This window comes from Anser cygnoides, chromosome 11 (genome assembly GCF_040182565.1).
Source record: "Anser cygnoides isolate HZ-2024a breed goose chromosome 11, Taihu_goose_T2T_genome, whole genome shotgun sequence".
Taxonomy (NCBI): domain Eukaryota; kingdom Metazoa; phylum Chordata; class Aves; order Anseriformes; family Anatidae; genus Anser; species Anser cygnoides.
Window position 1 is genome coordinate 16,315,409 of NC_089883.1, and position 14,954 is coordinate 16,330,362.

At 40.2% G+C, this 14,954-nt stretch overlaps 1 protein-coding gene across 5 annotated transcripts in view; it reads left to right on the forward strand.

Moving 5' to 3' along the window:
* Positions 1-591: 591 nt before the first annotated feature.
* The window catches only part of OTUD7A (OTU deubiquitinase 7A), a 117,280-nt gene continuing 102,917 nt past the window's right edge, over positions 592-14,954 (forward strand). For 3 of the 5 annotated variants that reach the window (XM_067003927.1, XM_048060230.2, XM_067003929.1), the window contains exon 1: positions 4,154-4,309. The gene's annotated coding sequence lies outside the window, so the exon portion shown is untranslated. Of the gene's footprint in view, positions 638-4,153; positions 4,310-14,954 lie in introns of those variants that run through there. The other 2 variants (XM_048060231.2, XM_067003928.1) reach the window with 2 other exon arrangements.

Genomic DNA, 14,954 nt, shown 5'->3' on the forward strand with positions numbered 1-14,954 from the left:
GGATATAGGTAGTAAGTGACTGAAGCAGTGGTTGATCCCTTACTGACTTTTTTTTGTTTGTTTGTTTGTTTTATTTTTTAAACTCTGGACAGATTGCACTAACTCTGACAGAGATCTTTTTGTCTGTCAGTACCAGCAGCAAAATGTGTTAGAGGTCATGATAATGCACTTGAGTCTTTGTCCTTATTTCAACTGCCTGAAATGTTTATAGTAGATAATGGTATTGACATATGTACATTTAAATATGAAGCTTAAAGGTAAAACCTTCTTAAGAATCAGGAGCAGGACTGCACTTAAATTCCATGTTGTCTTTACACAGCCTGGTAATGAATTTCTTCTTGTTCAAATTATTTAACCTCTGTGTAATTGCTGCACTTATAAAATGGGAATTACAGGGCTCTGTGGGATACAGTCTGCATACATATGGTTGCTGTTACTTTTGCAGTACTGTGGGAAAGTGAAGTGCTGCACTATATAAAAGTCCTGCTGAGAAAAAGCAACCTGGAGACTCATTCAGCTTCATCCTACAAGGAGAAACAAGTATCTCTTCTTTTCTCTGAAACTCTCTGTATTTTGAGACCCGAAGATATGTAGGCAGGATGAAACTACTGTACCTTGAAGCAGAGAACAAAGCAAGGTAAGAAAACTACACAAAATGAGTGTTTTTTTTAGCACAGCATTTAAGTAACGTTGTATGGATATTGCTCTTCCACTGTGGCTTCCTGTGTTAGCCAGATTAAAGCTAATTTATGTGTGTCTGCATATGCTGAAGTCAAACTCTTAATGGTGACTTCAGTATACCTCAAACCCTATGAATGTGTTTTGTGACTGTCAGGCTCATACTGACAATTACTTTCTGCTTGCTATAAGAGAGTTATAACATCAAGAGAAGTGATTTTTTTTGTTGCTTTGGATGTTTACTTCTGTGCAAAGTTTTCATTTTTGTAGTACTTTGTTACCAACTTGAAAAAGTTATAATAATGCCAATCATACCTGACCATGTCTTTGTGTTTGGATTACGAAGTTCAGCATTCACAGATTTTGATTTCTGCTTAGATTCAACTAACCCAATCACAGTACTCTTGTTGTTATCTCTGTCTTGGATTAGCCAAGCACTCAATTTTAGTATATAACTAGAAAGTTCAATGCTCTTTCCGAGGTTATGTAGACTCAAATCAGCTTTATGTGTATATTTTAGTAGCATACATTTTGTAGATCTTTATTTGGGTTTGTCTTGTATGTGTCGTGGTCCGCCTGCCCAGGCATAACAGCTTAAACTGTTGGAATTCAAACCATGCTGTAGAATGCTTATTCAATTACTATTGCAGCATGCTTTCTTTTGACAATATTTTTATAAAAATCCGTATTATTAGTAATACAATTTCTTAGCTTGAAGCACAAATGTTACTATGCCCAGTTAGAATGCAAAAGGTTTCTTTGTTCTCTTCAAATCTGGTAAGTTTGCAAACTCCCTTCAATGCGTATATGTTTCATGGATAAGATGAACCCTTGGCCCACAGGTTTGTTTTCCCTCCCTACACAAAACAGAAGAAGGAAGTGAGGAGCCAGACTTCTTTCATGCTTTCTTACTTTTAACTGGAAAAAAATTATCAGTTTTAAGTGAGCAGAAGAATTGCCACCATACTTGCAGGGATGTTCTGCTTCTGTTTTTACCTACCTACAAAGACAAGGAGATACCTGCTTCCATCCTTAGAAGGCAGGAACACCTATGCCAGTATTTTGGTTTGGTAGTAGTCAAGAAATGAGCTTTATCTTGCCAGAATATTTTTAAGCTCAGAGTAATTTGCTTAGTTTATGATCAGTTCTGCCTTTGACCCAGAGCAATATAAGACAGGTGATGAGATACAATACAGTGGCAATGCTTTATGTGAACAGACAGGGAGAAGTCTGATCATTTTCACCATGACAGGAACCTGTCTACTTACACAGTCATGTTACGCTGACAGCCACTCAGCTGCCAGGATTAATGAATAGTGTAGAACACTTCAGTTGTGAAGATACTTTCTTTCCTTTTTTTTTTTTTTTTTTTGGTGGGGTAGGTTGTTTGTTGTTGTGTTTTTTTTTTTTTTCCAAACCCTGCATCCATGTGTGGTCACAGAAGTGATGCAATAGATAATAGATTTTGCAGGGAATGTCAGTCCTACACATGCTTGCCTTCTCTAAAAGCCTAGAAATTTAAGATCTCTGAATGACCTTGCTGAGTGGTTGGTCTTTGTGGACTACTGCATACCTACTCGCTCGTTCTGAGAGGAGGAAGATGTTCAGATGGGAGACCACAGTATTCATGGACTAAAGAATTTTGGTTCTTAAATCTGTTACGACAGCTGTTAGTGGAGATACTGCCATTTCTGCTGAGGTTGAACATTACGTCCCCAAAGTATGTGAACACTTCACCTAGATCCAGCCTCTCTGCATTTTCACACTTCATGTGGGACTTTGACTGTTACAAACATATTTGCATTCCCATAATGGTGATATAAATAAAATTTTGCTAGTGGCAAGGAAAGACAATGAGAAAACTTGAAGTCTCAATAGGAAAGCCTCTCCCTGCATCTCTTCAGGCACCCTTTCCTTTGCTGAAGTCAAGCAAATCCCTTCAGACTTTTGCTGTGATTATATCTGTCTTTGCCTGAAAGAAAGAATTGACTGCTTTTTCACAGCAGTTATCTCAATGAATCTCTGACTCCGTGTTACCAGTTGGCCAACTTAGAATCTTCAGATAAAACCCCACTTTGCTTCAGTATCTTTCTGTAACTGTCTTTTTGCCTCTGTTGTCCACATATTTCACACTTTTTCTTTGCTGCACTTAAAGAACGCTAGGCTTTACATTGGTGAAGAAACCAAGAAACTGTTCTGCTCAGGACTGTTTTGCTTTTGGAAGGAACTTGAGAGCACAGCAGAGAACTCTGCTCACCTAGAAATCCTCAATGATGAGTGTAAAGAATTCCTCTAAGGTGAATAGTGGAGGGAAGGGCAAATAATGGGAGTTTACTTAATGGAGGCCTGAAGTTGTATTGGAGAGAACTGTTATACTGTTTTTTTTTGTTTGTTTTGTTTTGTTGCCTGTCACGGGTTGTATGACAAAAGCTAGTATCTCACTGCATTTGCAGCAAAAGGTTAGATGTAAGACCAGCTGGGAAGTTTTCCTAACGTTTTCTTTTCTGACCTTCTCCTCAGCTACAAAAGGAAATGGTTTCAAAAGTAAGGGGGAATTTCTTTGGGGAGTTTTCAACAGTATTCTCAATTGATGTTGGGGTTCTAGTAGAGAATTAGAACATAAGTAACTCTTTTTATTCCCTAACCATCAAACCTCATTAGCTTATGACTGAAAATGCTTTCTTCACACACAGCACATCTGGGGAGGTACATCTGGTGACGTGTCAGCGCAAAACATTTGATGGTGTTTCATTTATATCTTGTGACTCCTTGAAGATTTAGTGCTGCTCTATCTGTCACTGATTTGTTCGACAACTCTAGGAGGCTAATCACGGTCGGGAATTCTTGGTGCTTCTAAACAAGGAGGCTTCTCTTGACAGTTGCGCACTGGTGATTTTTCCCTTCTATCCCACATGTTCTGCCCGAGTCCACGCTCTTGCAGGCTTCTGGTTTTCTTTGTGATGGGAAGTGGGAAAGGGCAGTGCTCGGGTGAGTCTAGTGACGGCCCTTAACCCGTTTCCTTTTCAACTCCGGTGGAAGAGTGGAAGTGCAAGACCGCTTTGGTGCGGGGCAGGTAGCTTTAGCAGAATGAGGTAGAATACACCTGCGGACACGGGAGGAGGAGGAACCAGGCTATCGGAGAAGTTACCGCAGGCTGAAGGTGCCATCCCTCGAGCAAACGCGCGAAGCATCGCGGCAGAAGGCACGGGAGAGCAGCCGCCGGGCCGAACGCAGCCTGTGTGCAGGCGGCCCCGGGGGGCAGGCGGCAGCCCGGGGCCCCTCCTTCCCCCTTCCCCGGGCCGGGGCGGGCGGCGCCGGCGGCCCAGTGCCGCGGCGAGGCCGCAACGCTGTGCTGGGGCGGGCCGGGGCGGGCCCTGCGGCCCGGCACTGCATGGGAGGAGGCGGCTCCGGCGGCCCGCCCCCCGCCTCCCTCCCGCCTCACTGCAGGCCGGCCGAGGGGCGGCCGCTCCGCCGGGCAGCGCGGGCGGGGGGACAGCGGTGACGGAAAGCAGCAGCTGGGGGACGGCAGCGGCTGGGAGATTCCCCCCCCCCCCCCCCTCCCGCCCCCGCCCCGGCCGGAGGAAGATGGAGCTGGGTTAGTGAGGGCTTGCGGGAGGAGCAGCGGCGGCAGGTAAGGGCTGCTTCTCCCTCCTCGTCCTCCTCGTCCTCCTCCTCCGCTCCCCGGTGCCGTGCAGCGGCAGGTGGCCCAGGTGTGCCCGGCCCGGCCCGCAGCGCTGCCCTTGCCCGCGGGCTGCCCTTGCCTCGCCCCGGCCGCAGGAGATCCCGCTGCGTGCCCTCGGCCGTGCCGCTAAGGGCAAAGCCGGGCGCTGGGGCCCCCTCCCCGTGCCGCTGGGGCGGGGAGGTGGGCAGGTTTGCCGCCCCTGCCCCCGCCCCGGCCCCCCCAGCTCGCTGCTCAGCTCCGGGAAGGGTTTCTGCATTGCAGGCTCTCGCCCCGGCTCCGCTTCTGCATTCGCGGCTTTATCTCAGCACAGGAGCCCGCGCCCTGGCCGGCTGGGCCGGTCCTGCTCGGGCAGGAGGCCGCTTTGGGCAGGTGGCATCGCCTCCTGTGCCTCCCCAGCCCTGTCAGGGCTTTTGGGGTATCGGCCTCCGGCAGGGAGGTGTTAGATGCACGAATGGTATGTGTTCTGCCTCTGGAAGGTACAGCTACGGAGGGGAAGCTGTCAGGATCTGGGCGAATAACGGTCATTCGGAGTTTGCGGGGTGTGACACGGTGCAGTGAGATAGAATGTGCATATAAAACATAATGCAGTAAGGCACACGACCTTACATAAGCTAAATTTTAAAAGCTGTCTACCCCTACGCTCACCCTGGAGGTTGTAGGAATATGCCTGTTCTAAGCTCTTTCTGGAGCTCGTTATTATCCATCTGAAATAACGGTGCAGAACCCCTCGTGAGCCAGTACTGAAGATAAAAGAATAAATTGTTGACTACTTCTGTTGTAGTTCTGTTACAGTAAGTTCCTCGCTGCTGGTTGCTACCATGCACACACCACAGTGCTCTTGGGTACACGGATGTACACAGATCCACGCTGCAAGAGGGAAATGATATCTTCTGTTGTCCCTGAAATGTACCTTTACATTGGCCGATGCTAATGGTGTTGTATTTTAACGAACTCTTGAGGTTTCTCTCCTCAGGCCTGGTCAGTGTTACAATGTCTAGCATGTAGAAACAAATTTATATGTGAACAGAAAGAAACCTTTCACACTTTTAGTTTGACCTTCACCATATCAGACAAATTCTTGAAACTGATGGTCAGGGCAAGTATTTTGCACTGGAATGGTTGAAAATATGCTGCTGGACACAACATACACAGCTCAAATCACACACAGGATGAAACAGTGTTTTAAACTCTGTATCCAAAGGAAACTAATGTCTGATAAATTTGGCCCACATTTTATTCTAACTCAGTCCTTACGGATGACATTGACTTTAGGAAAGGTTACTACGGCACAGATTTAAAGGAAATTATATTGAGCTTCTGGAATTGAAAGTACACTTGGTAGGAAAAATACTGTTTTGTTATTTATAATCTGTTGTTATAATGAGTGTGATAGCAGTTGAGGCTGGATCCGTCTCCATTTCCTGCTGTTGATGTGAATTGTCTAAATGGACTCCCTTCTCCTGTGGATGAAGGCCAGATTTTGTCCAGGTGTGTATGTGCTGCTCTCACAGGGGCATGCTGGAGTTTCCCCACTTGAGCGTGAAGTATAGCTGAATATCGATGCCTGCCTTGCTTTGGGATGCCTTCCGTTATATCCTATAACCCATATCCTTTTGATAAGGCTGTAACATCAGTTGTGGTGTGGAGTATAGCACCCAAATGAGAATGCACAGATTAGCAATGATGATATGACGTGGAATAGAAGTGGTTTTTTTGTGCATCTTATTCTTTTGTGACATTATATTTTTATGTTTCTAGTTTACAAGAAGCTCAGTCATTCTCAGGACAGCTTAATTCATGTATAAAATAATAAATATTTAGCGTTTGAGGCTGTTTAAGGATCACTTATAATAGACTAGTAACTTCATTTATATATATGTGTGTATGTGTATATATACTTAAAATATGATTAATCATAATGTAGTATCAATTTTTGAAAAAGGTAATTTTTTTTTGCAGATGGGATCTGGAAGACTTTGGTCTTGGTTTACCTGTATAAATTCAAATAAGGGTGAAAACGACTGATATTGTAGACTTCAAGTAAGCATGGAATGAGCAGGTGGGGAAGGTACTTAGTAAGCCTGTCTCTGCATCTTTTCTTGCCCCTGGCAGATGTCCTGTGTAGTCATGCTGGCAGATTCAGAAAAAGGCCAGGGACTGAAGAGTCTTCCAGTGGATGGGTCTCTAGGTCAGGATTTTTGCAGAGCTGTATGTGGGCAGGTGTATGAATGTTGACTCAGATCTTACCAATGCAACCATTGCGCTAATCATTGCCCTGCGTGTTACTTGCTAGAAAAAATAGAGAATCTATGTTTTATTTAGCCAAAAGACTATACGTAGACTATCAAATTATAGTTTAAAACTTTATGTTTTAAATCTAATAACTGTGATGTCTTCATGTTTAAGTGTCTTGTATGAGTCCTTTGACTTCATGTCTGTGTTTGGGAAAATAAATAATATTTTACTATATTTTAAATTCTGTTTTCATCATAGACACATAAGAATTTTAAAATAGGTATATCATTATTGCCTTAAGAGACACTAACTTCTGTAGCCTTTGGAGGAAGAAAACAGCTCTGGCAAGATAGTCCCGCATAGTTAAGTATTGCTGGAGAGGAAAGTTGGAGTTGGAAGAGGGAAAGGACTAACAGAATTTGCAGAATATTTATCACCAGGTAATCTAGACCTCAGATCTTACTGTATTCAATGAAGTCTCCTTCAGCTTAATATATTCTACATTCCCAAAACCATCATGAAATCTGAATTTTCTTTTGACTTGAATTTTATAAAATATCTTTGGACTCATATTAAGCAAAAAAATAAACAAAATTTTAATTAAGGAAGTGGTAAGCCCTTAAGATGTCAAGTGCAACTGCCGTTAAATTGAAGACTGAAAAAAATAGAAAAGGCTTTTTCTTGAATATTTTTTAGTCTACTAGTTCATTTATAGTTGCTATGTCCCCAGTATGCGCTGCACAGGCACACAAATGCATTCATGGACATTTGTACCAAAGCATAGAGGTAAATGGTATGCAGACCTTCTGAACAAATTAATCAGCGTTTCCCAATGGACAAAAATTTGAGATTAACCTGGCTGGCTAGGTGATCTGAAAATTCAGCAGTAGAGTCTTGTATGTAAGAGCAGAAGTTTACCCATTGAAGCGGGATATAAAGTTGCATGGATGTTCCACTGCGCGTTTTTGTATTTCTTTATCATTGGTTTGCTAAGACAGTGCGTGGCACAACTGAGGAAGCCAAGTGTCCCCAGTTAAGATGGCAGCACTGTTTGCAGTTCTTTGCTAGTAATTAAATTTTTATTATAAAGGCAGATTAATTAGTATGTGCGTGTAAGTGTACCAATACTTCACCATCAGATATTTTCTGTTTCATAGTTTCTTTTTATTTTGCTGTCCTTTCCCAAATACTGACTCAAGGGAATAAAACGGGAAAGTTGATGATCATGGAGAGGCTGGAGATACAGGAGATTTGAAGTACAGTTAGTTCTGTTTTCCATTGTTCTCAAAGCACGATTGAATGTGTAACGAGTATTTTTGATTAGGTAGTTTGAAGAGACAAAGCTAATTGTGATTAATTTCAAGTCTTTTTCTCAGTTTACTTCAGAGTTTTGCTCTTCCTTTATTTGAGGTCAATGCTGTCTATTTTAGGACGTGTTTATACCACTGATTTTTAGTCATAGTTCTGTGCTGTATTGTTTTGCTGCAAAACATTATTGACATTACTGTACTTACCTTATTAAATATCTCTTGAATGGACTCTTGGGAAAGCTTTAGGCTTGAAGTAGAGAGATTGTTGAATATTTAATTCAGTTTATAAACTTTGTAGACCCCGGTTTTATGTCTAAATAGTGTCAATTCAGTCTTTTCAATTGTTCTAAAAACAAGGTCTATTTTTGAAGTCAATGACATAATTTTTTGTTGGATATGCTTGTTAGCTTTAATTAAAGGGTTTATAAATTCATTTAATGTTTTGGAGTTTCTCAGCATTTTGAAATACATTTTAGTTTGAAAAAGAATCAGAAACCTCAGGACAAGAATATAACTTTAAGATAGTTTTAAAATTTCTTATATAAATTATAGAAGAAGTGGTGGGTTGTTATTTGTTTCATAAAGGACAATTTTATTTTCCAGCCTTAGCTGGCAGAATATTCAGTCTCCTTATGCGAATTCCTGTACATCTATGTGAATAATTGAAGTGCCAAATATCAACTCTGCACATGTCATTTAATTCTGGTGAAATTAGGAAAGGGTCACTTGGCTTTTTATCCTCAAACTATTTTTTTCTCCCTGTTTGGCCCAACCCTGTATTTTAGACAGCTTATTGTCCTGTTTAGTATTTATTATAGTTTAGTATTTAGTGCTGAGGTTTGCTTTCAACCTACATTGTCGAGTACAGCATTAAATGTTAATGTAAATTTGCTTTCCTTTAGCTTGTACTTCACAAGAGTCAAGTCTTTCTGCATTATATCTTGGTTTTAGAATTAGTTATTTTTAAATGTAATGTCTTTGGCTCAGACCTGTTAGATACAGTAAGCTTTCAGAACAAGATTACATATATGAACATAGCTTATTCTTGCTGCTTTACAGATTATGTACAAGGATGTCCATTCCTCTTTCTTAGTTTAAATTGTTTGACAGTTTGAAGGGGATTCCTAAAATCATTACTCACTGTTGTTGTCCTGTACTTGTAAGAAACTGTTGAAAAGTTGCATTAAAATGTTGAAGTGCAGCACTGATTATTTAAGGTAGAAAATGTAAGAATTCGGTTGGTGAAAGTATTTTTGAATGCTTCCTCTCCCCCCCCCCCCCCCAAATGATTATATCTGCCAAATACTAATTTTACTGAATATATCATTAATTAAATTTCACATCGTATGTTTAGAGTTTCATCAATTAGAACACTGAGTTATGCTCTTGGATCATGATTTCAATCTTGTATGCAGTGATTTGATACCATTTTAATACCATCTAACCTGTATGAAGAACAGCATATTTTTTTTTGTTTGTTTTTTAATGCAAGAGTAAAGTAGCTGTTTTTATCTGTCGGTATTTTGCATTTACTCAGTGCTCTGTGGTGAATTTTTTTTGCTTGCACATTCTCTTGGGATCTACTGAGTAATCATGTGTATTGACTAGTTAATCAAAGAAAGGACAAAGCCCATGTAGAAAGTGAGCTAGCTGAGAAAGAATTAATTTTGATTCTCATTTCTGTCACAATGGTTATACTTTCTAATTCTAAAAACAATATTGGAAGAGGAACACTGAGAACTTGTTCGTTATTAGATGCTTGAAATATCACATTTCTAATCCTGATGACTGCTGATGCCTTTAGTGACCTCTGTCATATGGAAATTCACTAAGTTGTTGCTGCTGCATATGGCCAGGAGATGCAATATATTTCTAAGCCATTGCTATGATGTTATCAGAAACATGTTCTAATGCCTTTGATTAAAATGGCTAGCTGCCATGGTGATAGTACCATAGAAACTGGTAAAATAATCATTGCCTATTAGGAAGTCTGAATGAAAAAAATCTCCATTTTTCTGCCTTTTATTTTTCAGCATCTTCACAGGAATTCTGCTGGTGTTTATATTCCCGATGAGCAAATTATTGAATGAATTCCTTTGCTCTGTGTTACATGGCAAACCAGGCTAAGGTTATTGTATTGGTCCTGTCTAAATATTGAATGCATGAGTGACTGACAATTCAGTCATTCCACCATCTCCTCCTAGTCTCAGGAACAAGGACATTGGAGTAGAAGCCTTTCTTGCAGTACTGATTTTTAAGTCACTGTACTCTCTTTTACTGTAATTACTTTCTAAAGAGTACAGTAAGTATCATTTTCTTCAAAAACACTCTTTCAGCAAAGAATGGTAGCGTTCTAAGTAGAGTAACGACAGAGCTTTAATTTGGGAACGTGACATTGTAAAGGGGTTTTTCTCTCTTGAACTATATAAAGCATGAACTGAATCTTATTTCAGGATGTCATAGGAAGCTACTCTGGAAGGCCCAGAACTTAGAAATTGCCTTTATTAGCATACATCAAGGCCCAAGACTACAGAAACTTTGTCTGTCTTTCAGAACTGCTTAACAAGGCAGGGAGGTTGCTGGTAAGTGCTAATTTTGAGTTGCCACTTGCCAAAAGATGCTGCTGTGTAAAATCTCAATCTTTCAGTGAGATAATTTCTAAAATGTAAGACATATCATTTGCTTTAAGTCACATACATGGTAAGAAAATTAGAGGTGAATGATTAGCCACTTCTTAATTATAGATGTAGTTTGGAAGCCTCATCCAGCTATCAATTAATAACATGTTTACTGTATGTTTATCTTTGTATTAAATACAAGAATGCTAAGTAAGAACATAGAGTGGACAATATCTTTATTTGACCATCTTTTTCCTTCTCTTTTGAGATCTATTACAACAAGAAACAATGTACCAGAAGCAGTCCCTGGCTTGGGTTGTTCTGTCTCTTGGTTGGAATGAGTCATTTCTCTCTTACCCGTGAGTGACTATATCAGGTGCTTATATGCTGTTGGAAGTTTCTAAGCAAGGACAGAAGGCAGTGATGCCAGATATATATCTAGAGAGACATTCTCATTAAGCTTCTGTGAAAACGCTTATATTGCCTTCAGAGTTTCTAAGGTACTGCCAAGGAGCTTCTGTCATGTGTTAAATAGTTTTCCCTGTCAGCACTGAGATCAGTTTAGAGGATACTTGATGGTGGTAAACTCAAGCTGATTAGTTAGATTCAGTCTGTAGTAAGTGGCAAGCTGTAGAAGGAAATGCAGGCTATCAAATCCTGCGCTTAGATACAGGTAAGACAGCACATGCGCTCTAATCAGAATAACATGCTTATGTGAGAGCAGAATCCAGACTGAAGTGTTGGAAGTAGATAGGTCAGGAATACTTACTGTCAGATTTACCACTGCTTACCAGAAACTTGGCTGTCTCTCACCTGAGAGTATTTAATAATCCAATAGTTTCTGTATTAGGTCTTGGAGCTGTTACATTGTCAATATGTGGGAAAAGGAGGGCATAAAGATGTATTAAATAACACTGTGGTAATAGGAGGAGAAGATTTTGCTGTAAAGAGAGCATTGATTTGGCAAACTGTAATTAAGCATAAAACAATGAAATCACCTCCCGTATCTCTCTAAATAACTCATTCCATCTTTGTCTCAGGAAAAGTACAGATGAATTAAAGGAAGGATAGAGTATACGGGAAAGGCAGATGTATGTAATTCCAACACGGTTAATGTCAGAGTATGCAACATGTAGGTAAAGTTAACATGTGGAAAAGATTCAGGCAAAATTGTGCACTCATCAGTTCTACAAGTACAGCTGAGTAAAGAACTGGACAGGGACTTCCCTTCAGCACAAATTAAGAGAAGTAATATATAACATAGTGGTCCTTCAGCAGAGGCCATGAGGATAATGTTAAATAAATGCGCGTGGATAAAGTATATGCAGTTTGATAAGTTGATGCTTTAAAAAAAAAAAAAAGACATTGAAAAGTTGCAAGCTTTTCATGAATCATGAGTACTGGGATGCCCAATCATTTACCAGCTGAGTCTTAATTTCACCGATTGTGAGGTTAACTAGAAAATGGGGAATTTAAATAAATAACAGCTGAGATGCTTTATCATTTCTGATTTTTCTCTATAAATGTTTCATTTTTGACTTTTCAATAATTTTAAAAAGCAAGACTTCAAACAAAATGATGGGAGATTACACCAATGCCAAGTCATTTAGAGGAAGCTCAATGTCTGAGTGACAGTGTGCCACAAGGATTCCAAGTCCTATGAGTTATTCTCACAGCCCCTTATGTAAAATTTTGATGTTCCTGGAGGGGGAAGGGGGAAGTCAGATATTCTGATACGTTGCTTTATATGATGTCTGTTTTGTATTGAAAGAGCAGTATGAATGAATGAATTTTTGGGCCATGTTTTTGTGGATGACTTTTACTGAATGAGGAACACTTGAAATGATAGGTCCTTTAGAAGCTGTGTGTTCCTGAGCAATTCACAGTTTGTTCCTCTGGGCTTCAGTATATGGATGCAATATGCTAGTACCTCAGCTATGCAAACTTCACGTCTCTGTTCATAATTGAAGTTCTCATGCATGCTTGTGCTATGCTAGAGTTTCTCTTTTCTGTTCATTGCTAAATATTTGGAGGCAGAGTTTGAAATAAGCTAGGAAAAGTTGTTTGGTCTTACATAAATAATATCCTCTTAATCTGGGAGGCTCCAGACATGCTTTACTGATTGTCTTTTTCTGTCTTGTTCTTCTATGTTTAATCATGTTTGCATCTCTGCCCTGAGATGCCAAACTGAGTATAAGGATTGAGGCAGGAAATACAAAGATAGATAGACATCAGTGCATAGGCATAAATGCTCAAAGCAGAATTTAGTCAGGATTAATAGAAGGATGCCTATTTTTGGCAAGAATAAGGAACAAGTTAAGGGCTGGGAAAAAAAGCATGTTCTATGAAATTTAAACTGTTCTTCCTTGTTTTTCAGTAAGGGAAGTTCTCTTGAAACCATGTGTAGAGGTCTGTAATACTTCCTGGGCAACGCAATTTACAGTTTTCTCATTCTGCATTGTTCAGGATTTCTTCTGACACATACATAAAAGCATGTGCAGAAGACAGAGTAACACCATAAAGCCTAGAGCCATGTTTGAAACAAGAAGCATTATTATGTTGTCTCTCTCTGGGCTACATCATCTTTGTAAAGGGAGATAGCCTTTTTCTATTGCTTAATCCATCCCCAAGTACTTTGCTCAGTTTCTTTAACCTTCCAAGGGAGAATATGTGTAATTGGCAAAGGAGGAGGGGTCAACCAGAGGCTAGTAGTGGTTTGGGAATTGCACCTCAGGACTTACGACTGGGAGAACTGACAATAGTTTTGCAACGGGGTCCAAGTCTGTTTGAACTTGCTTTGTCTGTGATTATAAACACATGGCACAAACTGTTCCTTACTCACTGCACATGGAGGAATCTTCTTTAAAGCAAGCTGTCCTTGTGTTTTCTGAAGGCAGTGAGTTACTGGCACGTGTGCCTTGCTGATATGATGTATTGCTTATCTGCAGGCCTGGTAGCCCTGTGACCGCAAAAAGATGATATGCTCATTTCAGCAGATAAGCAATATGTAGTCATACTGGGAAGCCTGATGAATGTGCATCCAGCTGAAGATTGCTAGCTTGGCTGCCCTCCCTCAGTGCTAGAGCAGATCAGGTGGTTGAGATAAGTTATTATGAGCACAATATGTTGGAACTAGTGAAGTCTAGACCTCAATTAACATGGAAATATAAATCATTGGCTTTTGCTACCAAGGGAATGAATCCTTGTGCCTGAGCATCTCAGTTGTAAGTATCTGTAGCTGATGAGATGATTGTATCTAGCTGATAATCTCTTCACTTTCTTTGATACAGAATTTGAGAACAAAGCCATTAGCATTTCCCTTTTTCTAGTTTTGTCTCTTAAACTATACTTTACATGCAAATGGGAGAAATGGTTCCTTCAGCTGTTAGCTTTCAGTCTGCATGTCTCTCACTTAATATACAATACTCTCCTATCCATTACAGACAGAGGGATATGTTCTTATGAGAGAAGATGTCTGTGAAGCCAGTTGGTTGTCATGAAATGTACATCTACAGACTCTGAAGGAAGAGAGGGAATACTCTTTGGATTTCATAATGAGATTTCCCTCCCTTAGAAGATGCTTTATTTCTGTGAGGAAAAGTTTTGAAGAGCGCACAATTTTATTTTGTGCACTGTATGTCATGGCCAGTGGGAATGACCCTATGGCTGTTTTTACGCCAATTATTTTTATGTAGAGGTTATATTAACATACAAAACAGCATGAAGATTCTGTTTACATATGTTCTGTGAGCTGTTTTCCTGTATAAATCTGAAATTTACTGGTGAAGGCGAAAAAGATTCTGTCTAAGACTTAAATAACTTGGGGTTGTAGCTGGTCACTGAGAGTCAAGCTGCCAGAGTCCTTGGGGACAGGTGAAAGAAAGGTCTGGAGCTTTAAAATAAGGAAACAAACAACCTGCCTCCCCCAGACCTTTTGTAGTATAATAATGTCAGAAAATAACCTTTCAGTTGTGGAGTGCTGAGTCTGGCAGAAGGTGACCTCAGAGGGAACAGTTGTGCCAGGAAAACACATTCTGAGCTGAAATGCTGAAGCAGCGAATGGCCAACAAGTGGATTTAGTTCACTACTGGTACCATTACTCTGTTTGCATCTAGCAGAAAAAAAAAAAAAAATCTTTTCCTGTCAGGAAGCTTCAGATTAAGTCCTGGATGTTTTAAGACACTTGCCATGAGTGATGTGTATAGAGAAAAGATCTATTTTGCACTGCTTGAAACAATGCTATGTCAGTGTACTCACTTTTAAAGTAGGACAAAATAGAATTGTGGTTTGCCTTATAGATGTGATTTACTGGGGTTGTGTTATCCCCAAACCATACCTTTGTTGGGTACGTCTATGGAACGTATATTTAGTGTGAGGAAAAAAATGAACAGTTTCTTTAGAAACTGTACCCTACCAGTACTGTACAGTATA